At 42.9% G+C, this 23345-nt stretch overlaps 1 protein-coding gene across 8 annotated transcripts in view; it reads right to left on the reverse strand.

Moving 5' to 3' along the window:
* DYRK1A (dual specificity tyrosine phosphorylation regulated kinase 1A) overlaps positions 1-23109 on the reverse strand; it is a 150505-nt gene extending 127396 nt beyond the window's left edge. For 4 of the 8 annotated variants that reach the window (XM_047719996.1, XM_047719991.1, XM_047719966.1 and 1 more), the window contains exon 1: positions 21640-22394. The gene's annotated coding sequence lies outside the window, so the exon portion shown is untranslated. Of the gene's footprint in view, positions 1-2190; positions 2327-21639; positions 22477-23090 lie in introns of those variants that run through there. The other 4 variants (XM_047719970.1, XM_047719983.1, XM_047719976.1 and 1 more) reach the window with 4 other exon arrangements.
* Positions 23110-23345: the final 236 nt, after the last annotated feature.

Raw genomic sequence — 23345 nt, forward strand, 5'->3', positions numbered from 1 at the left:
ACGAACAAACAGAAAGACTTACAAATGGAATTTTGTCAAGCCTCTACATCTTACTATAAAGTACCAGAAAATCCAAGGCACAGGGGAGCCTATCAGTGAAACCACAAGGATTCACTCAACAACATCCAGACTATAGGAAAGACAAGACAGATGATCAGTTTCTTCAACAAAGGAGGAAAAAAAGATGCAGAGGGGCAGCCAACACACTAAAAGGGACTTAAGAGATCTGTCAATCAATGACAAGTTATGGACCTTACTTAGATCCTGATTTGAACAAAGTGTTTAAAAAACATATAATTATGAGGCAGTCAAGGCCATCTGAACTCTTACTAGATATGTGAAGAATTATTGTTAATCTTTTTAAGATATGACAATAGTACTGAGATTATAGTTTAGAAATCATTCTTCAGAAATACATACTGAAATATTCACAAGTGAAATTATGTATCTGGGTTTTCCTAAACACTCAAACGAGGAGGGGCAGACAGGAATACACGGTTTTTTCTAAAAGTGGCCATGAGTTGATAAACGTTGATGCTAAGTGATGGGTACATGGAAGCTTATTATGTTCTCCAACTTGTCCACACTTTGGGTTTTAATCGAATCCAGAATACAAATTCTATCTGCTATATGAAACTAGAAGGCCATGAAGTAATTCAATTCAGAGTTCTCAGTAAAAACTATATTCAAACTGCAATTCTGTACCCAACCAAAACTTTTAATCACCAGGGAAAGCAGATGAAAGATACTTTCAAACAATGTCTCAAAAATTAACCTCTCATGCACCCTTTTTCAAAGGAAGTACTGAAAGTTGTACTCCAGCAAAATGAAAGATAAAAACAGGAAAGAGAAGGGTCAGAGAACCAGGAAACAGGAGACCTGAACCTGCTGGGAGATTTACAAAAACACCACTAAGCCCAGAGAGCAAGAATTTCATACAAGTGAGGCTTGATGACGGGTCCCCTAGAAGATTCCTTGGGGGAGAGGATAGGAGTAGGGGCAGGACAACTAGCTACCTGGTATGTCTGTGCAGAAAACTATATTGAGAGGTTACTGTAATGTATGGGAAAACTTAGTCACAAGGACCTAGAAAACAAAGCAAACGGAAATACTAGACAATTGCTAATTCAAGGAAAAACAAAATTATACAAGGAGGGAAATGTAATCATAGTATACAATGCAGCTCCATGGTGAACGTACATAATCATAATTAAACACTGAATACGCCTAATGAAAAAATGTTAATGATAATGGGTAGATGGAAGAAGGAAAGTGTATAAGGCAGGTAAAATTTAAAATTAAATATTTACCTACCTTAACAGAAAGTCAATAAATAATATCCAAATTTTAAGTTAATTGCAAAAATAGGGTCAGGGTTGCCTACTCAGGCTCCAACCTCCCCCTTTCCTTTGTAACAGAAGACGGTATCGTTCAGGACCCATTCGCACACCACCTCAACCGGGCATGTGCTCAGGGAAAGTGCAGCCAACTCCAAGATGATGCCCGACTGGTCTAAACACAGTCCCACTTCCTTTCTAGTAAGTGTTTCAGAAATAGTCATATACCACCCCCCCGCCCCAAGAGACAAGTCTGCCAAAGAGTTCTGAGGCAGAATTTCCACACTCTCATATAGCTACAAGAAGTTCTCTCTTCTTTCCCTGGACACTGCTGAGTCTGGATACAACTCCTCAAACTCCTGGGGCGCCTGGGTGGCTCAGTGGGTTAAGCCACTGCCTTCGGCTCAGGTCATGATCTCCAGGTCCTGGGATTGAGCCCCGCATCGGGCTCTCTGCTCAGCGGGGAGCCTGCTTCCCCTCCCCTCTCTCTCTGCCTGCCTCTCTGCCTCCTTGTGGTCTCTGTCTGTCAAATAAATAAAATCTTAAAAAAAAAAAACAAAAAAAAAACTCCTCAAACTCCTGCGACCTTATCCCTCTGTGCATGTAGCCAGCCAGGAACTCGAGGGGAGAAGGGAAAACTGGCTACCTGAAGACATTACTGTGCCACCAAATCGATTAGCCCTAGAGCCCATCCTATGCCTACACTTCCACCTTTGAGCTAAATTCTCTTATTTAAAGCCAATTTGGATCAGGGCCTCCATACCTGCATCCAAAAGCATCCCAGTCTGATACAACAAGGATATTAGAGAGGTAAATACAAGAAACAGCTCAGAGCTGAGGTAAAAGAGCTTACCGACTAGTGGGCAGAGCACACCAGGCCATCAATGTTTCCGACGTGCCGAGATCCTCTAAAGACCTCGGGACAACAGGCGGCCTCCTCTATTCTACCATGTCGGTGCAGACCCTGCGGTGACAAAGTTTGGGAAGACCTGCTCTGGGGAAAAGGAGAGAACTACTGAGGGGTATGCCTGGGGACAGCTTTTTTCATTAGAAAGCTTTCAGCAGTATTCAGTACATGTTAAACTGAAAATTCTTAACAAACACTAACGCAGTAAGCAAAAAAGACACAAAAGATCTGGTTGGTGGAGAGGCCAATACCAATAACACGAAGAAAGAACTTAATTGAAGACTATTTCAGAAACAAAACTCAAGAGGGGTAATAGAGTAAACTTAAAAGTGACAGGAGACCAGGCTGCCTTCAGCTCAGGTCACGATCCCAGGGTCCTGGGACCGGGTCCGCTTCTCCCTCGCCCTTGGGCTGCCGCTCCTCCTGCCTGTGTGCATGCATGCTCTCTCTCCCGGACAAATAAATAAAAATCTAAAAATAAATAAATAAATAAATAAAATAAAAGTGACACAAAGGAGAGGCACAGAGACTACAGGGATCTTTCTTCTGTGGAAAAAAAAACTCCATTAAATCACACGGAGTGAAAACCTAAGATTACTTTCTGTTGTGCATGTCCCTGTCGGATTACACTAGCTGCTATCTACCAAACTCTGCTCAAGTTTCAGGCGTACGGCTGACCCTTGAACAACACAGCTTTGAGGTGCATAGGTCCGCCTACCTGAGGATTTTTTTTCCGATAAATATATTGGAAAAAGTCTTTGGAGATTTTCAACAATCTGAAAAAACTCAGATGAACTGCACAGCCTAGAGATACCGAAACAATTAAGAAACAGGTATAAGAATACACTATACAATATATAAATTCAAAACACCTGTCATCAACTCCTCATGTTTTGTGTACGGTTTCTGATCAACAGTAGGCTGTTAGCAGTTACATTTCAGGGGAGTCAAAAGGCTCATGCGGATTTTCAACTGCACAGGGGTCAGCACCCCTAATTCCCACACTGTTCAAGGGTCCACTGTAATTCAACCTGGGAAGCTGAGACACAGTATAAGTCATACCAGAAACCCAACAGTCAGCCATGGATCAAGGGCTATGCAAGATTCTAGTGGTAGTCACAAAATGCACAAAAGTTACACGGTTCCTGCTCTCATGAAACTCAACTAGTATATGCTAAAACATAGCCACAGAAGCAATACAGAGTAATAGTTAAGAGAGAGGGCTGAGCCTGATCTGGATCCTACCTCACCAACCACTAGGAGAAATTACTTCATCTCTAAGCCTAAATGTTATCCATTATCCGTCCTCCATCCCGGCACCTTACTAGGTCGTGGTATGTGTACACTTACAGTGTACAGAGTAGTAAGCTTAATAAAGACTGTCCTTCCTAAGGTAACAGGGGAGAAGGGGGTTCGCTATGACATGCTAATGTGCACGGTGAAACTTCAGAAGGTAGTTTCTCCAAATCTACTTCCTGCACGCCACACCATCTCAAGCAGCGGCCGGCAGACCACATTTACAGAGAAGAGGTGCTCCCTACCATGTTCTGCTTCTGACCCACTAGGACTCATTTTTATTAATGGCTTCATCCCTCCAGCCTCTAAGTTTGGGTGTGTGTTTTAACTACTATTTAGTGTCCATTCTGCAAACCCTTACAATCAGTTTAAAGACTATTATGCCTCAGTCTCCCCTGCTAGACCCTGACAGTCTTAGAAACTAGAGGGAACAGTTTTTGGACTGACTGCTCCAGAACCTGGGAGAACACAGATGGTTCAGTGACACTGAAAATGCCCCCTGAAAGAAACAACACATGCATCTCAACCACGTTCTTTGTCACTCAGCAAACACAGAGTATTCTTTGTGCCAAGCCCTGAAGACACAGTCGTGAACAAAACAGATACAACCCTTGCTCTCAAGCAGCTTAGTCTCAAGGAGGCAGATACCAAATAAATAAATAAATAACCCCACAGCTATAAAATTCAGGTGGCACATGTGTGAAGTGATGAGAAGGGAAAGTTCAGGGTGTTTTAAACCTAACCTAGACAGGATGGAAGGAGGAGTCAAAGGAAGCAGGGAAGGCCTCCCTAGATATAGGACATCTTAACTGAGACTGAAAAAATGAGCAGGAGTTAGTAGGACAAAGTCTTAATCATGTTATATGCATTCAATTCCTCTTCACAATACTATAAATAGTAGGTACCTTATTACATAAATGGGAAAACAGAGACTCAGAAGTTTACTGAGCTGGGAAAAGACAGGGCTAAATTCAAAGCCTGGCATCTGTATCAGGCTCCACCAAACGCACTATGCACAGCTACATACTACGGACAAATTCTAAGATGGATCCTAGGACACAGACTCCTGCTGTTTGTGCCCCTGTGTAGACCCTTCCTCTTGACCCAGGACACCTGACTTGCTTTTAACCAAGAGTATATAGGAAAGGAGACAGGATGTCACTTCTGCAGGTAGCTTCATCTGTCCTGTGAGAAGACACTTCACAGTCTTTGATAAGCGGCATTAGAAAGGACCACACAGCAAGGAACTAAGGGCTAACAGGCAGTAACAAACTGAGGTCCTCAGTCCAACAGTGCACAAGAAACCAAATTCTACCAGCTATCAAGAGCTATGAAGAGATCTTTCCCCAGTCATACCTCACATGACACCACAGCCACAGCCAACATCTTGACAATAGCCCTGAGACCCTAAAGCAGAGAACCCAGCTAAATTGTACCCAGGCATCTGACCCCCAAAACTGTGAGATCATAAATGTATGTTTTAAGTGTCTTTATTTTTTGTTACATATCAAAAATAACACATTGTTGCATAATGAAGTTCTTCCATCATATCCCAGCGCTTTACTGAAATACTGATTTTCAACTATTCTTAACTACACATCAAGACAAATTCAGGCAGCAGTCACATTTTGTACAAAGAGGTCAACATTAACCACAATCTGATCCCACGTTTTACAGCAGCCACTTGAACAACCTGTCCGCTAATTCCATTATCTCTGTCAATTCTGCCTGTTTGTTTTCTCTTCTGTGTCTTCAAATTCACTGATCTTTTCTTCTGTAATACCCAATCTGCCATTAATCCATCCAGTGTATTTTTCATCTCACGTATTAGTTTTCATCTCTAGAAGTTTTATTTGGCTCTCTTTTTAACCTTCCCTGTCTCTACGTTTTTGAACATACTGAATACAGTTAAATAACTGCTTTAATGTCTTTGCCTGTCCATTCTAACACCTGTCAGTTCTGGGTTGGTTTCAACTGACATCCAAATTATAAATTATGTTAACCTGCTTTTACACATATTTAGTAATTTTTGATGGGATGCCAGACATTTTAAACTGTTAAGTGTTGGGTTTTGTTGTATTTCTTTAAAGAGTGTTGGACTTTGCAGGCAATTACATTACTTACCAATTAGTTTGCTCCTTTCAAGGCTTGTTTTCAAGCATTTTCCAGCTGTATCTAGAGAAGCTTTTGTTTTAGAACTTAGCCCCACTACAAGACATGACCCCTTCTGGAGTCTCAATGAACACAGCATTTAATGAGTTCTACTTTGGCTATAATGTACTCAAATATTTCCCAGCCTTATGTGAGCTCTGAGAATTGTTCTGCTTACAGTTTCCCACTGGATTCCTTCAAGAACTGCTCCTTTATGAAACTATATCCTACATATGCACAGCAGATTAATATTCACTCAAACATTTAAGAGGACCACTAAGAAGACTCATGGAACTCTTTCTCTGCATAGCTCCCTTCTCTCCAGAAGGCTGCTCCTCAATGCAAAACCATCTTGTCCTCCCCCAAATCCAATCTTTGCTTCCTCAACTCAGTGAGGCCAAATGGCTGTATTTGGGATCCCGCTCCCTGCACTGAGATCTGAAAATTGCCTCCAGGAAGAAAGCTGGGCCATCACAGAGCTCACCTCATTTGCTCCCCCATCAGGGGTCACAGTTCTGCACTGCCTGTTGTTCAAAAGCTGAAAATACTTGTTTCATGTATTTTTGTCCAGTCTCCTAGCTGTTTATGGTTGGTGGGCAAATTGAGAATGTTACTGCCTTATAGTCAAAAACCCAAGTTATCAATTATCATATGGTTTCACTTATTTGTGGAGCATAACAAATAGCATGGAGGACAAGGGGAGATGGAGAGGAGAAGGGAGTTGAGGGAAATTGGAAGGGGAGGTGAACCATGAGAGACTATGGACTCTGAAAAACGATCTGAGAATTTTGAAGGGGTGGGGGGTGGGAGGTTGGGGGCACCAGGTGGTGGGTATTGTAGAGGGCACAGATTGCATGGAGCACTGGGTGTGGTGCAAAAATAATGAATACTGTTATGCTGAAAAAAATAAAAAAATTTAAAAACCCAAGTTATGATTCCTGATAATTAAATGTTTTATAAGCTACAACTCCTAAACATGCAGACACACACACACACACACACACACACAAATATATCATTATCTATTACATTATCCCATCTTTATTTTTATCATGGCATTTATCACTCTTTGTCATTGCTAGTTGCTTTCTTGCTTATTCCACATTTAAAACAGACTATAAGCTCTGTGAGTGCAGGGATCCTGTCTATCTTGACACTCCTATATCCCCAACACTAGAACATACCCTGGCCTAGAACAGGCACTCAGATCAGCAAATTCATTGTATCAATAAGCAAACTGCATATAACTATTTTACTTAATATATATACTGTAAACTCTTCCTATTAATAAATTTTAATCTAGATGCAGGTGACCTTGACCCTGCAGAGTTCCTTAGAATTGTCAATTATCTTAATTAGCATCATCTAAGTAAAGGTTCTTAGTTATGAACAAAAAACTAACTCTGGCTTTGTTGAAACTGAAAAGGAAGTTATTAAAGCATATTAGGCAACTCACAGAAAACCCCAGGTGGGGTAAGCTGGAAGGCTACATAATCAAGAACACCCAAAATTCAAACCACTGATCTGGTCTGGTGGAGAGAGCATAGGATTCAGTCACTGCAGCCTGGACAGACACCAGTGACACCAGGAACTAAATGCCACAGCTGAATCTTTGTCACTGCCCACCTCTGGAAAACAGATGTAGCTGCCATGCCCCCTGCACTGCAGAACACAGATTCTACAAAGTGCCTACTTCTGCAAATTACTAGCTTCTGAAGCAGTGGAGTAGAGGCTCCAGGTCACATAACTGCATTCCAATTCCAAAAGATGCAGAGCAACCGACTCTCAAAACTGAAGATTTTTACTTCCCATCAAGATCCTTAAGGTAAAGAATTCCCCAAACACAGACAGCTTTTGGACATTTTTGTTTATTATCTGAAAAATTAATGAACCAGCAGCACAAGGTATTAGTCCCAGTATACCAGAACTCTTCCTCTGTTTCTTCAATTAATGGATTATAGAAGCTCTAGTTTTCTCTTTCTTTTCTCTCTCAATGTTTAACTTTAGGGCACTTAACTCTTCACTGGTTTTTATTATTATTATTATTATTATTATTATTATCTGGAGACAGCATATGCAATCTGCTATGATTATCCTTAAGCAAATTTACTTCCCTGCATCTCAGCTTTTTAGCTGATAAAAGAGAAATACCACCAACCACCTAACAGAGTTGCTGGGAATATTAAAATAATAATGAATATGCATAGTGTCTGGTTCATAGCAGGCAAACAATTAATAATAGCTATTGTTACTATTATTATTAAATGCAAGCTTATTTTTTAAGAGGATAAACTCACTGATCTACATAAACTTTTTTAAAAATTTGCCAACAAGTTGAAGATCCAAAGTTTCCATTTTACATGGTATTATAGATATTCTCCCCTTTAACTCCTGTGTTACCAAAAATAAAGCAACAAGTAGCTTAAAGTAGTCTAACATGTTGCCACCAAAACTAAGGTCAAAACATAAACAAGCAAATAAATGGAAGGAACCAAGAACTGCTCACCTTGAACACAAGCCTGTTTCCTTTAAGTTTCTCCCCAGCGAGCTCCTGACTATACTGAAAAGCTTCATGATGGCAAGGACCATGCATGCCCAGGTGACTCACGACTGTGTCCCAAGCACCTAGCATGGGGCCAGGCAGAGAGAAGAGCTTCAATACCTACTGAATATTTGCTTTTCTAAAGATTTACTATAGAAATTAGTCACTGAGAAAGTTTCAGATCTATTTTAAACAAATCCCTTATAAGCTTTTAAAAGCTCATTCACCTGACAACATCAACAGCTTCAATAATTTTCTAACTACAAGACTCATTCTTTTGAATAATCTATCCTCAATCGTTCTCATTCTGTTGTCCAAACCTGGAAAAGTTAAACCCAGTGGCACCTGGGTGGCTCAGCCCGTTAAGCTTTGGCTCAGTTCATGATCCCAGAGTCCTGCGATGGAGCCCCAAATTGGGCTCTCTGCTCAGAAGGGAGCTTGCTTCTCCCTCTGCCTGCTGCTCCCCCTGCTTGTGCTTTCTCTCTCTCTCCCTCTCTCAAATAAATAAAAAAAATATTTTAAGAAATTGGAAAAAAAATAGTTAAAGCAAAACACATAAAAACAAACCACCTTCTCCCCTTTTTTGTCACTTTTTAGATGAAGTCAAAGCTAGAGCTTATTTTAAATGTGAACCTGACAGCCACTGCAAAATGCTAAACTAACATTCCAGAGGTCGCTGGGAAATGCACCTCATTTTACTGGCTAAGAATCATGAAGAATATCCAGTCTAATTCGCTCCACAATTTAAAACCTCTCCAGGGGCGCCTGGGTGGCTCAGTGGGTTAAGCCGCTGCCTTCGGCTCAGGTCATGATCCCAGGTCCTGGGTTCGAGCCCCGCATCGGGCTTTCTGCTCAGCAGGGAGCCTGCTTCCTCCTCTCTCTCTGCCTGCCTGTCTGCTTACTTGTGATTTCTCTCTGTCAAATAAATAAATAAAATCTTTAAAAAAAAAAAATAAAAATAAATAAATTAAAACCTCTCCAAATGAACACTAAGTAATGTGTCTATTTCCACAAACTACTAAAACGATGTGTTCTTTTAATAAAGAAGGCACAATCTAACTAATACAACACTGTCAACTATACTTTCATAAAAAAATAAAGTTTAAAAAGGCACACTGTTTCTACTCCATATTCCTAACACCTGGCTTCTCCCACACAGTAGGTACTTCACATGCATTTGTGAAACTAATCCAGGAGTAAATAATTATTTCCTGGTTATACAGTTTTCCAGTCCTATCTTTAAAAAGAAAGTCCTATGGGGCGCCTGGGTGGTTCAGCTGATCTGACTCTTGATTTTGGCTCAGGTCATGATCTCAGGGTTCTGAGATGGAGCCCCACATCAGACTCCACACTTAGCATGGAGCCTTCTTGGGATATTCTTTCTCTCTCTCACATAATAAATAAACTGGGCGCCTGGGTAGCTCAGTGGGTTTAAGCCTCTGCCTTTCACTCAGGTCATGATCCCAGGGTCCTAGGATGGAGCCCCGCATCGGGCTCTCTGCTCAGGAGGGAGCCTGCCTCCTCCTCTCTCTCTCTCTGCCTACTTGTGATCTGTCTAATAAATAAAACCTTTTTAAATAAATAAAATTTTAAAAGATAGTCCTTTGGTCCTTGAGACCAACTAGTCAAGATCAAAACGTAGTTCATTAATTCATTCAACAAATGTTTACTTAGTGCTCATTATGTGCCAAGACTTTGCTGAACCCTGTGACTGGGGGAGCAAGCCACTACCCCTACTCTCTGAAAAGCATTTATCAAATAAGCATTAAAAAAAATTATCAACTGCAAGGGGCATGGGTGGCTCAGTCGGTTAAGAGTTAGACTCTTGTTGTGAAGTGTGTAAACCTGGCAATTCACAGACCTGTACCCCTGGGGCTAATAATACATTATATGTTAATAAAAAATTTTTTTTAATTATTAAAAAAAAAGAGTTAGACTCTTGATTTCGACTCAGGTGGTCATCTCAGGGTTGTGAAATGGAGCCCCACGCTGGGCTCCATGTTAAGCATGGAGTCTGCTGGAGACTCCCTCTCCCTCTGCCACTCCTCTCCTCACACATGCTCTCTCTTCCTCTCAATAAATAAATTTTGGGGGCGCGGTGGGTTAAAGCCTCTGCCTTCAGCTCTGGTCATGGTCTCAAGGTCCTGGGATCGAGTCCTGAGTTGGGCTCTCTGTTCAGCAGGGAATCTGCTTCCACCTCTCTCTCTGCCTGCCTCTCTGCCTACTTGTGATCTCTCTCTGTCAAATAAATAAATAAAATCTTTAAAAATAAATAAATAAATTTTTTTTTTTAAATTATCAACTGTAATAAGCACTATGGAGGAAAAGTGCAACCAGACACTAGATACTAAAAAAGAAGAGGGGACGGGGCGAAGGGTACTTTCCCTGATAAGCTGCCATCGGGGCAAAGTGCAAGAGGAAAGAAGTTCGCTGCAAGAAAGCGGATGACTCCGGCTGAAGAGGCAGCACATGCGAAAACAGGTAAAGTAAGACTGTGTAAGTGAGCTGGGGCCACGTCATTCAGGCACAGGGTCCTGTGACCAGTTTGGTCTTTACTCTACAAGTCACAATGTATCATTAAAGAGGGGTCTTTTTTTTTTTTTTTTAAAGGACAAAGAATTCTCATTCATCATTTGCTCACATCACTCTTCCATTCCTGTCCATTCCACTGAACTTTCTTTATTCCTTGACTTTCCTTACGTGCCCACATCCTTTATTTTCAATGTCTGGATCTTCGTCTTACTCAGCAAGAAGCCTTCCTCCAAGCCATCTCTCATGAATCCTACGATTCCGGTCTTCAATTTCTTCCCTCTGCATAGCTGAGTCTAATACTGCTGAGTAACTGTGAGCCTTCAGGCCAATTCTTAGGTAAACTCACCTAGCTTCACTGATGTTTTGAACTGCACCACAAGACGATTACAGGGAAATTCAAAAAGTAAAATTAAATATACCCAAATGAGACCTTAATAATTTCCCTACCATTGCTATTTTGAAAAAACTCCTACAAACTCTTTTGTACCATGGAAGTAATGTCATTCTGTAACGAACATGTCTGATATAAAGATGAAGTTTAAAAAAAAAAAAAAAAAAAAACTACTGAGATGACAGTTGTTCTTTTCAAGGGGAAATGACCAAATCAGAACCCATTTTTCAGCACACAGTATTTGTCTTAAAGACTGGAGTCCTATTTATACCCAAATAAATGTTAACTCAAAATTAACTGTCACAAGGACTCTGAGACAAAAATTTGACCTTCAAAAAGCAACATCAAAATTTACTCAATTCATGGGCTCTGAGTTTCCTTCAGTAAAAATGTATGTCCACTCTAGAAGAAGTCCGTAAACCTACTCTGGGGATTACTGAAGACTCCCCCACCAGATTGTAACTTCCATGATGGCACAGACCGTGCAGGCTTTGCTGGAGCACGATTCCCAGGCCCTAGCTCCATGTTTGGCACTGGTAAGTACTCAATAAATAATTCTAAACACCTCATGAAATAAATATTTTTCAGATTACTGGTCCTACAATAAGGAAACGTGAAAATAAAGAGAATATGGTATTTTTCAGGACAAATACAAAGAGACTCAGAATAAACTCTCTCCCATGTTCAGTCACTCTTTTTCAAACCATGTATCATAATACATCCTTTTTTCCCCAGATTCACACCTTCTAGCGTTGCCGTCTCCCACCGCCCCATTTTTTAAGCTCATCTTTAATGGTCCTACAAATGACATCCACCTGTCCCTAATGGAAGTCTGAACTACAATAATTCTATCCTCTGTTCTTTAACAGTTCCTTCAGGCCCTCAGGAGGAAAAACTCTCAACTGTCCCATTAAACATATCATTCCCATACTATACTGCTACCAGTGTTCAATTCTCTCCTTTCTATATCCAAAAATTTGGCCACATTGCTGTTTGAACCCAGAAATATTCATTTGTTCTGTCGAAAATTAAATCACTGAGAATTTTTTAAGGTGCTCCAAACTTGCCTCTCCCATTTGACTTCCTACTTTTTAATCTCATTCTTTCACGCCTATATACCTAGAATGAGCCTGCCTTCTAGGCCCTCCTTCTTACTGTCTCCTCTCCCTAACCAGACTTGTCATCACAGTCCTGCTGAAACACCGTCAATTGCCCTAATCGAATGCTTCATAATATTTAAGACCCATCATTCTCATTTCTCAATGTAACTGTCCCTATTCCTCCTCCAGCATCTCACACACACTCACTCTCTGAAACCCCACATACATGAATCTATCTATCATTCTCCTAAGGCACCCCTCCACCACAGCTGACTATCAAATCCCCAGCTTCTACCAAGACTCAGTCCCTCCTCCTCAAGGCACACTCAAATCCCCAGAATTCTTACTTCCCTGCTTTCTTCTGGTTCTTCATAAATCAATACCTCTCACTGTTAGCAGTCAGGATCTGACCCATGTTAATGGCGCCTATATACACACAATTATCTCAACACTAACAGCACCGGTAACCAAACCTTCCTCTGGAGTCAAAGCTTCTACTACCACCACAAGGCACATACCTCATGTAGAGGGAAAATGTTTACTCAAATGAAGAGGAGTAAGAATTCCCTTTTACTATTTATCAAAGCATCTGCAATTCCAAGCATCTACAAGTTATCAAAACATCAGTTTTTCATTCAACAGAACAAAGAAATACAGGAAAATCAGAAAGTATTTTTAATTATATATCTGACAGAGAATGAATAATTCCTCAATAAAGTGTAAGACTTAGAGTACAACTTAAGATGTTCAAACTCACTCTTAATTAAAGAAATGCAAATCCAGACAACTAGAAATCATTTTCACCTACTAAACTGACAGAGATTTAGAACTCTGATAAGACCAATGTTGGTGAGATCTGGGAAACTACGAATTCTCAGACACTGCTGAGGAAGTATAAACTGGTTCTCCTTTTGAACATATTCAAATATGCATATACTTGGCGAACCAGCAGTTTCCCTTAGAAATATATGTCATGTGGCTACGGTTCACAGAACACAGTTCTATGTACAATGATGCACACTGCAGCATTGTTTAAAACAGAAATACAAGAACCATTTAAATGTTCCTTAATGGAGACTGACTGAATTGTGGTACATCCATAACATGGACTACTTCCTAGCCATTAAAAATAACAGGGAAAACTATGAGCTGATGTGGGAATATTTCTAAAAATAGATCAAGATGCTTAGGATACAAATCTGTGTGCTCAGCAAGATTCAGTCTGCTTGTAAGTGCACAGACACTGTACACACACCCATCACAATGTCTAGGACCAGGGGCACCTGGCTGGCTCAGTCAGTAGAGTATATGACTCTTGATCTTGGAAATCATGAGTTCCAGGGCCACACTGGGGAGAGTTTACTTAAAAAAAAAAAAAAAAAAAAAAGAGGGACGCCTGGGTGGCTCAGTTGGTTAAGCAGCTGCCTTCGGCTCAGGTCATGATCCCAGCGTCCTGGGATCGAGTCCCACATCGGGCTCCTTGCTCAGCGGGGAGCCTGCTTCTCCCTCTGCCTCTGCCTGCCATTCTGTCTGCCTGTGCTTGCTCTCTCTCCCTCTCTCTGACAAATAAATAAATAAAATCTTTAAAAAAAAAAAGAAAGAAAGAAAGAAAGAAAGAGAAACGGAAATTAATTTTATAAATAAGTTCATATTGAACAATATTGCTCTTTAACATACACATGATAAATGTTTAAAATAGATAACCTGCACATACATGCACAGGACATTTCTGGTAAGAAGAACAACTATCAGCTTTGGAGCATGAGGCAGGGGGTTGATACCACTGCATTCTATAGGGCCTGAGCTTTTTTTTTTTTTTTTTTAAACCATGAGCATATATTACTTGATGATCTTTTCAAAACTAAAATTCTCGACCAGAAAATTCCTTATTATGTTTGATATGGTGTCAGACTGCTCAAACAGGAATGAGAACCACTAAGAAAAAAAGCCTTCTACTCCCAATACTCACTCAATCAAGTGGGTCTTCAGCTAAATGATCCATAGTCCCATTACCAACTCTTTCAGTGACAGGAGGCCAGAAGTCCAGTCTAATACTACAGACCTCTGGCAACAAAAGCAGCCCCCCATGAACGTTCCAGGACTATACTACAAGCTGACATTTCTCAAACATGCCCTTCATCTTCCTTTGGGCAAGGGCTCATGTGCGACTCTTCCCTCCCCTTCCCACAAAGTTTTTTTTTTTTTTTTTTTTTAAGATTTTATTTATTCATTTGACAGAGAGAGACACAGTGAGAGAGGGAACACAAGCAGGGCAAGTGGGAGAGGGAGAAGCAGGCTTCCTGCCAAGCAGGGAGCCAGATGTGGGGCTCAACCCCAGGACCCTGGAATCATGAACCCGAGCCGAGACAGAGGCTTAACGACTGAGCCACCCAGGTGCCCCCCCCCCAACAAAGTTCTCTTATTAGTGCAGGTGCTATCTCCAATTCTTAAAAATGACAACCAGCTAATTCATAAAAATAGAGTGTTAACCTGATATACAGATAAAGTACATTCCTCTGGGAATATTTCCATTTTAAATCAGGGAATCCAACTCTTAGCTTCATCTAAAGGAATGAATTCAACAGTGAGAACTGCAGATGAAAAACAAAGTAGTAATTTGGGGACAAAACCTACCTTGGTTCCTTCTAATCATGCCAGGCTAGCACCTACCTTATCATCTACCATCACGCTATAGATACACTACCCTATCTACCACAACGCTGACACTAACGATACCTTTAAAACCTCAACTTCCCATCCTTAAATGTTCATTTGACTATTTGCTAAAAGGACAATTAAGTGACCCAACTATTCACTACCAATGAACTCACACATAAAAAACAGCTATTTGAGAATGAGTAATATCCCTATAAAATCTCAACACAGTTGGGACTTGGTCCTCTTTTGCGTTCATATAAAGAACGAAGAACTATGAGTCAGAAAAACATACACTACTTACTTACTCCTCCAGCCGCTCACTCTGGAGTACTGATTAGTCCTTTAGTTTCTCTGCATGGAGATAAACTACATCAATGTTTTTCAAAGTCCTTCTGTACCAGGACTACCTGGAGTCCAAATCAAGAAAGTAGATTCCAGAGCATCACCCCAAACCTACAGAGAAGTGAGTTTGGGAGTCCCACAACTTTGAACCCTATTTGAGAACCATTAGTTTCTCAGGTCTCCACTAGATCTAATTATAACACTCTAGTTCAAAAGAATCCTAGATCTTCCTCTTTGTTCAAACCCACAAAACTCAAGAGGGACATACTTGGATAGTAAATGTATTTCTAAACATCACTGCTATCATCCTCCTTGCAACGCCAGTGACTCAAAACATGTACTGAAAACCTGACAAGATGCAAGTGTTATTCCAATAGTTTGCTGGGGTATGAGTATGAATACATACACTACGAATACATTCTAGGAAACTATTAAAACAAGATCCAAAAGCTTGGACTCCAAATGCTGTTTATATACAGTATTGTCATAGCAATCAAGAACCATGTACCTATCAGAAAGTGTCAGTAAAATAATGTGCTATTGGAGCCAAAATTCATTCACTACTAAAAGTTTAGCTACATTTTTTCTAATCTGACTATATATTACAGATACTGAACGGTGATCTATTTAATTTGCACACCACAGTTCAGAAGACTAATGACCAAATATGGAAAACAAATCTTATTAATAAGCATAGTAAACTGCCTTTTCAAGATTTACTTCTGTATGTTTCTTCCAAAACATTTCAAAGTGAGACAGGAAACGTTTCATAATTCCCCGTTCTCTTCTTTCGTAGAAACAGTTTTTCAACCAAATAGCCAACCTACCGGAGACCACATATCCCAGCCTCCTTTGCAGCTATATGTGGTCACCTGACCAAGTTTTGACCAACATATGTGAACAAAGTCAGGTATGCAACTTCCAGGTTTGTCTTTTAAAAGAGGGGATGTGCTTTCCCTACAACCGTTTCCAAATGGTGGATATGGTGGGAACAGTCTTGTATCACACAGAAAATGGTGTTTCCTAAGCAAAGGAAAGCAACAAGACAGAAGGAACCAAGGTCCCTTCCAGCACAGAGCCACTACATCAGCTTTAAAATTACTTACATGAGAGAAAAATAAACTTGTTTAACCTACTGCATTTAATCAGAATAAAGACCCAATCTTGTGTTCTAATCAATGCATAAAGAAAGTCTAAATTTATAACAAATATTAAGTAATAGCTACTTACTAATTCAGTAAAGTTGAAACTATAAATTCTTGGGTAACCCCACTATTAAAATTATTGCTACTGTACCAACTTAGGTTTATATAGCATTTTACACCTCTGCAAAGCATCTCATTCTAGTATCTCACTCCACATTCTCAAAATCCTGGGCAGGGCAGCTAGTGCTATGCACATTTGGCACATAACACACTGAAGCCCAGAGAAGCGACTTTACCCAACACTGCACAATTATGGAGTGGTACTAGGACAGGAGTCGGCATATAGGTTCTTCATTCCATCCTCTGTGGACATACACACTTATCTACCCCAGCTGTCCTGGAAGCATGATCAAAAAAAGAATTATTCCTGTCTAGATGGACTTCACAATCTAATGAAGAGAACACACAGACATTAAGTCTATCTGTTAATATGTATGACTAACTACACAGCTATTTGCATTAAGAGTTATAAAAAAAAAAAAGAAAAGCAGAGTCCTATAAGAATCCATAGCTAAGGAACCCTTACCTAGACTGAGGTTTTGGGGAAAGCCTCATTTATCCTGGGACCACAAGGATGAGTATGAATAGAGAGAAAGAAAAAGGGAGAACAGAGAGGAGGAGGCTATAAGAAATGTATATGTTACCTCAATCCTCACAAGAGCCCTACGGTGAACACCACCAACCCCATGTTACAGATAAAGAAAGAATGCTTGGCAAAATCACACTGCCAGCGAGTGTCAGGCCCTGTTGAGACTCCAGATCTGCCTGACCCTGGAGCCTCTGCCCAGCATCATCTGACAGACCTGTACTCTCTCTACATCATCACGCTGCCTTAATTGCCATCTACAACTAGATATTATGCAGATTTTGGATGGGTATCACAGCATCTTCTTACCAAAACACATATGCAAGGATGCCAACTCTAACCACAAATATCCATAAAACTTAAAAAAAAAAGATTAAATTCTTGTCATTGGAAATCTGATATACTTAGAAAAATTACAGGGTTGTTTAATGAACAGGGATGTTGTATAAAATAGAGGTGATGTTGAAAACCAGATTCATTCCATGTTAAACCAGTTCCCTAAGCTCCTCTCCCACTGATTTATACAACCATTTTAACTATGGGAACATAAAATTCACAATTCATCAAGAATAAAAATCTATTTTAAGCTATCATGCACCATGTATGTTGGATACATGCGTATGTCCCTCAACCAAAAAATAAATGTGTTGTCAAAACTTTAATAGTATTATATAAACTTTAAAAATCCCCTTCTAGAGGAGAGGGTATGTAGCTCTGGTATAAGAATCAAGAGTCAAAAAGACCAAGTGGTTGCACATTAGCGAAAAGTATGTCTACAAGGAACCACATCACACTCTAGATATGCAATGTACTGTAAGTTATCACCTCCAATAGAAAATTCTACCTTGTTATGCAATTCAGAAAGTAGGATTTCAAAGCCAAAGCATAACTTTTGAAAAACATTTAGGGGCCTACACAATGCAATACTTCCAAATCATGTCATTTTTCATATAATTTAAAAAAAAAAGAAACTAAGCTGCCTGTAGCCCCTAAGAGGAAACAAGACTTGCCTTTAATTACTTAATATAAACCTCAGATTAATTACTTTCTTCCCATGAACCCAAAATCTCATTTTCATGTAACCAACGATAAACCTTACGGCTCTAGCTTAACATTGCAGGCAAGATTTCAAAAGATTTCTTCATTTAGGGCCAACTGAGGAGAAGTTTTAGGTAACTTAAAATAATATGATGTTTTCCAAGTAATTAAAAATTTTTAACATTCCCCCTAAATTTTTAATCAAAAATTGTGCAAGCCAGGGATTATGAATTACAACTTCTCTAGCCATTGAAACATTGCCCAACGGTTAAAATAATATGTGGTAAGAAGCCTTCTTAAAAACATAATCACTATGTATACATAAGGTGCTCTTAAACAAGTCAGTTATACAATACCTCTTGACAGGGCAAACTGTGTTTATACCAAGTTTCAGGGGACCATGTTTGAGGACTTCAGTAGTAGCTTTACTTCTAAATAGAAAACATGTAAAACTATCAAAACACTCAACAGAAAGTAGAGGCTCTTGGCTCACAGTTGAAACTACTACAAGGAATACAACAAAATGGTGAGAGTAATAAAATTTTGTGAGGGAAGAACTAAGTTCTTTATAAGGACTCTTCCTGGAAGTTTTCGGGTTGTGCTGGGTTCAGATGGTTCATTTCTTTCTTGGAGGAATGAGAGAAATTGCTGGGGGTGTGGGTGTAGGAAATGTGAAAGTTCTTTGAGGAAGAGAGAAGCTAACTCTAAAGCAGAAACAAGGACACCTTTATCACATGTGCCAAGAAAGTCAAAAATGAAGCCCCCTCTTCTATGCACCTTACTCTTAGTCTCATATATAAGGCAATTCCCTTCACACTCATAATAATGCTACTTCTTTCCGAATTTTCTTCCCAAAACTAGGTATTTGCCAACCATAACATGAAAACACCCCAGAGTAATCTAACTAGCTAAGCTAATTCTTATTTTTTAAAAAAACAAGTTTTCAAGTAATACCCAAGATTTGATACAAATTAGCCTTTTCTTTTAGTTTCAAAACAAAATGCATACCAAAGGTCACTGTATATACCTTGTGTTGTAAGTCATCCTGAACTTTGCGTTTGCAGGGCAATATTCACAGTACTATAAAAACCTATGTATGCAAATTCTTTAACTACCAGTTGCTGCACTTACCACTCCTTACCCCCCCATCTTTAAATCATAAACACAGTAACTCTCCATAACTAAAACAGGACAAACATCTGACAACATTCTAGAGGTGGAAAAATTTCTAACCAAGGTTTTTCCTCACTATATACATTCCTAAACAAGACAGGGCATTAAAATGGAATATTTCCATTTATTTTGAATGTTAGTTCCCCTAAAGACTGGACTGATTACTTTTTTAATTCAAGCACACAGTAATTCTAGCTCTTAAGTTTCTAACAGGTTCCATCAAAATGTTTTTAAAATATGTTTAAGAAGCTGTCTCAATACCTATTTTTCAAACTCCTAATAACAAAGATCTCAATAGGTCATTCAGTCCACTTCCCACCCCTACCAATAATGACCATCCATTCATTCAAGTCTATTCCTTCCAATCAAAATCATTTTTAGATTTTCAAGTGTGCCTTCCCCTTACACAAGGGTGACCCCAGAATAATTAATTTCTGAGCTTATGCCTCTTATCAACTTTTTATACTGTTTTAGAATAGAACTTGGTAAACGTGTTAATAGGAGTCCTTAACTTTCTGATAAGGTTTGAACTCTAAATGAATTTGGGCAGCCAGCATAAGCACCAGGGCTATTTCAAGACCAATGCTCCAAAAGCACTGGAGTACTTGAAGTATAAGTCATGTGCACATTAAAAATTTTAACTGTAACCAAGTAAACTTTTTCTTAACTGGTGTTTCTTTGAAACTATCTTCTTCAGTTTAAAATCTCAGCACAAGAAATTTCAGTTCTAGTGTCACATTTACAGTCTATCTGAAAATATTCGCTCTCAAGGTAAACAATCAAGATATGAGAATTTAAGAATTTTAACAAAACTCCCCAAAATCAAAGTATTAAATATATCCATTCTTAAAACACTTTGTATATGTAAAGCACAAGAGGTCATACAGGAAATCTAAGTATTCAAAGATTTTTAAGTGCCTAAAAATAACTTTTACACAAAACTTTGCTATGACTCATCAATACTTAAGCAGTGCCTACAATTAAAATTAAGTGTTAAGAACAAAACGCACCAAGAAATATCTTTTAATTCCTTCTCTTCAGTAACTGTCCACATAGTTTGGGGGGTGGGAGGAATGACAAGTTTCATTAAGAGGGCCTCTTTTCCATCTTTCCATTTCCACAAACGACAAAGTTAATTCCATGCTCAACACTGTCAGGGTCACAATCTCTAAGACAGAACCCTGAGTCATTACACACAGATCGCTCCAAATCTGCCAGTGTTTATAATAATCAGTTATAACCTAGTGATTATGAGCCCAGGCTAGCTACAGACTCCGGCTCCTGGAGTCCCAGCTGTATGACCTTGGATGAGTCACGGCTCAGCTTCCTCATCTGTGAAATGGGTTAACAGTTCCTACGGGTAGGAAATGCGAGTTCAAACGTGTGAAGCCCTGAGAAGATTGCCTGGCACTCTTTGTCCTCATCTTTATAAAAAATCCGTGTGAAAAAATGCTATAGAGGGTATACCCTTGCAACTTGGGCAGAATTCAAAAACCAAACGGTGCTGGCATTCAAGGGCTGCACCTAGATTACAAGGTTCGTATAATCTAGGGTTGGACGAAAAGCACAGACCAGTAGTCGGAATCACTCACTGATTTTGCCATTTTTAACTATTTCAGGCTAAGGAGGGGCCTTTCGCTAGGCGCTAAGATATTCAGCAGCTTTGGTGGATCTAAGCGAGAGCGGGTTTGCGCCTGTAAATAGACTTGTGAAGTTTTGTTGCAATAGCCAGGTATCAATTATAATTTACGCATTCTCAACCACCAACTCCTCCGGCTGCTAAACAGGTCATTACTCCACCTCCAGTGGCCGGGATCACTTGCACTCACTGCACAACTTCGGAGCACGCCGAGTGCCCTCGCTCCAGCACACACCCCAAAGGGCCGCCGAGGGACCCGGCTCCCGACCTTCCCCGGCGCCTCGCCCAGCAGCCAGCCCCGTTTTCTTAACCCGTGCATTGTCCTTGCGGAGAACCCCGGCGGTTCCCACACTGGTGGGGACCGAGAGGAGGGACGAGGGAGGAGCTGGGGGAAGAGGATGAGGAGGAAGAGGAGGAGGAGGAGGAAGACAACCTCCTCCCCTCCGCTCGGGCGACCAGTGAAGGTCTGGCGCTTTCTCCGGCCCCCATGCCCCCGGCTCCCGGGAGGCCGCGGCCCCAGCTCCCACCCTCCGCAACTTTCCCTCCGCTCGCACCCGCCTCTCCTCCGGGACCGGGCCTGTCGGGCTCCCTCCCCCGGCGGCCGGCCCCGGGCCGCGGCGCCTCCTCCTAAAATGGCAGGTCCCTCCCTCCGCCCGGCCGGCCTCGGCGCGGGCCCGGCTGCAGGCCGCGGGGGGAGCCGGGCGCCGGGCCGGGCGGGGCCGCGGCCGGGCCGGACACTCACCGGGACGATGGCGGGGCGCTCGCGCCGCTCCCTCCGGTGAGTCTCAGCCTCGGGCTCCCGCCGCTGCGCTCCCGCCGCGGCCTCCGCAGCCAGCGCCGCCCCGGCCGCCTCTCTCCGCCCCCGGCGCTCCCGGCTCCGCGGCCGAGCCGCAGCCTTCTCAGTCTCTCTCCGGCTCCGCGGTTCCAGCGGCGCCCGGGGCCGAGGAGGCGACAGCCCCCTCCCCGGCAAATACCGCAGTCCCCGGACCCCGACTCCCGGCGGCGGGGCCGCGCGGCCCGGCCCGGCGCGGAGGGCGGCGGCGGCGAGGCCGGGCGCCGAGTCGCGGCCGCTCCCGGCGGCTTCTTCCCGAGGAGGATTTTGTAAATCTCACAAAATGGCGCGCGCTCCAAACCTGCGCAGCGAGAAGCGCCGGGGCCCGAGCGGCGGCGGCGGCGGCGGCTCCTCCGCCAGGAGAGCCCGAACCGCCCGCCCCCGAGTCCCCGCACAGACAGACACACACACACACACACTCACACACACACGCACGCACACTCGCCCTCGCACACGCTCACTCACACACACACTCTCACACTCACACCGGTCCCGCCCGCTCGCCGGCGGCGGCAGCGGCACCAACAGCAGCAGCAGGAACAGCAGCAGCAGAAGCGGCGGCGGCGGCGGCGGCGCCCGCACCCCCCGCTCGAGGTGTCCGCTCCCTGAGCCCGACCTGGGCCGCGATCAGCAGCAGCGACGGCAGCAGTCTCCCCGGATCCCCCCGCCGCTCTTGCCGCCGCCACCCCCGCCTCACTCCAATGGGGCTTTTTATTATTATTCGGGCGGGAAGCGAAAGGGTTTAAAAAAAAACCAACCAACAAAATGGCGACGGACCGACCCGGTCGCTATAGCAACTGTCAATCAAAACGCAAAACCCCGGCTGACGTGCTGACGTACTCCTCCCGCCTCCCGGCCCCAAGCCGGCGGGCGGGGCCTGTTGCTCGGGCAACGGCAGATTCCGTTCCTTCCTTTCCCTCTCCCCCTACGTCCCCAACCAACCACCCAACCCCCTCAGGTCACGTGAAGGATAAATTCGGAGCTCGAGCCCGCTACGAGTGTCAGAGGAGGGCGCGTGATTCGCTCGGGGGAGGGGAGAGGAGGGGGACGGCCAGGCCGAGAGAGGAAAGGGAAGGATAGGGAAGGAGGGGTGAGGCGGCGGCCCGGCGTGTGCGCGAGCGCTCGCCGCCTCCCAGGCCTCCCGGCCGCGCCCCGCCCCGCGCCCGCGCCGCGCCCGCGCCGACTGCGGCCCGGGGAGCGCGCGCGGCTTCCGCGCCGCCACCCCCGGAACCTCGCGCTTCCGCGTCGTGCGCCCGCAGCCCCGCCCGCGCCGGGGGGGGGGGGGGGGGAGGGGACGGGGTTCTGCGGCCGCGCGGGGACCCGGGAAGCCCACCCCCTGGCTCCGCGGCCGGGGCTCTCACCTTCATCTCCGGGGAGCGCGCCGGCCGAGGGAGGGAGACCGCAGGGCCGCGCGTTTCAACTGTTCTTCGAAGGGCTCGCGTGCCCCCCTCGCCGGAAAATGCCCACGGAGGCCGCGGCGGGGGTGGGGAAGAGGCCGCCTCCGCGTTTCAGACATCTCAGGAATTCCGGACGCTTCGCCCGAATCCGGGATGCCCCTGCGGCTGACACCTTGATTAAATCCTGCCTCTCCATTTTTGCAGCAACCAATGCCAACG

Source organism: Lutra lutra, chromosome 1 (assembly GCF_902655055.1).
Source record: "Lutra lutra chromosome 1, mLutLut1.2, whole genome shotgun sequence".
Taxonomy (NCBI): Eukaryota; Metazoa; Chordata; class Mammalia; order Carnivora; family Mustelidae; genus Lutra; species Lutra lutra.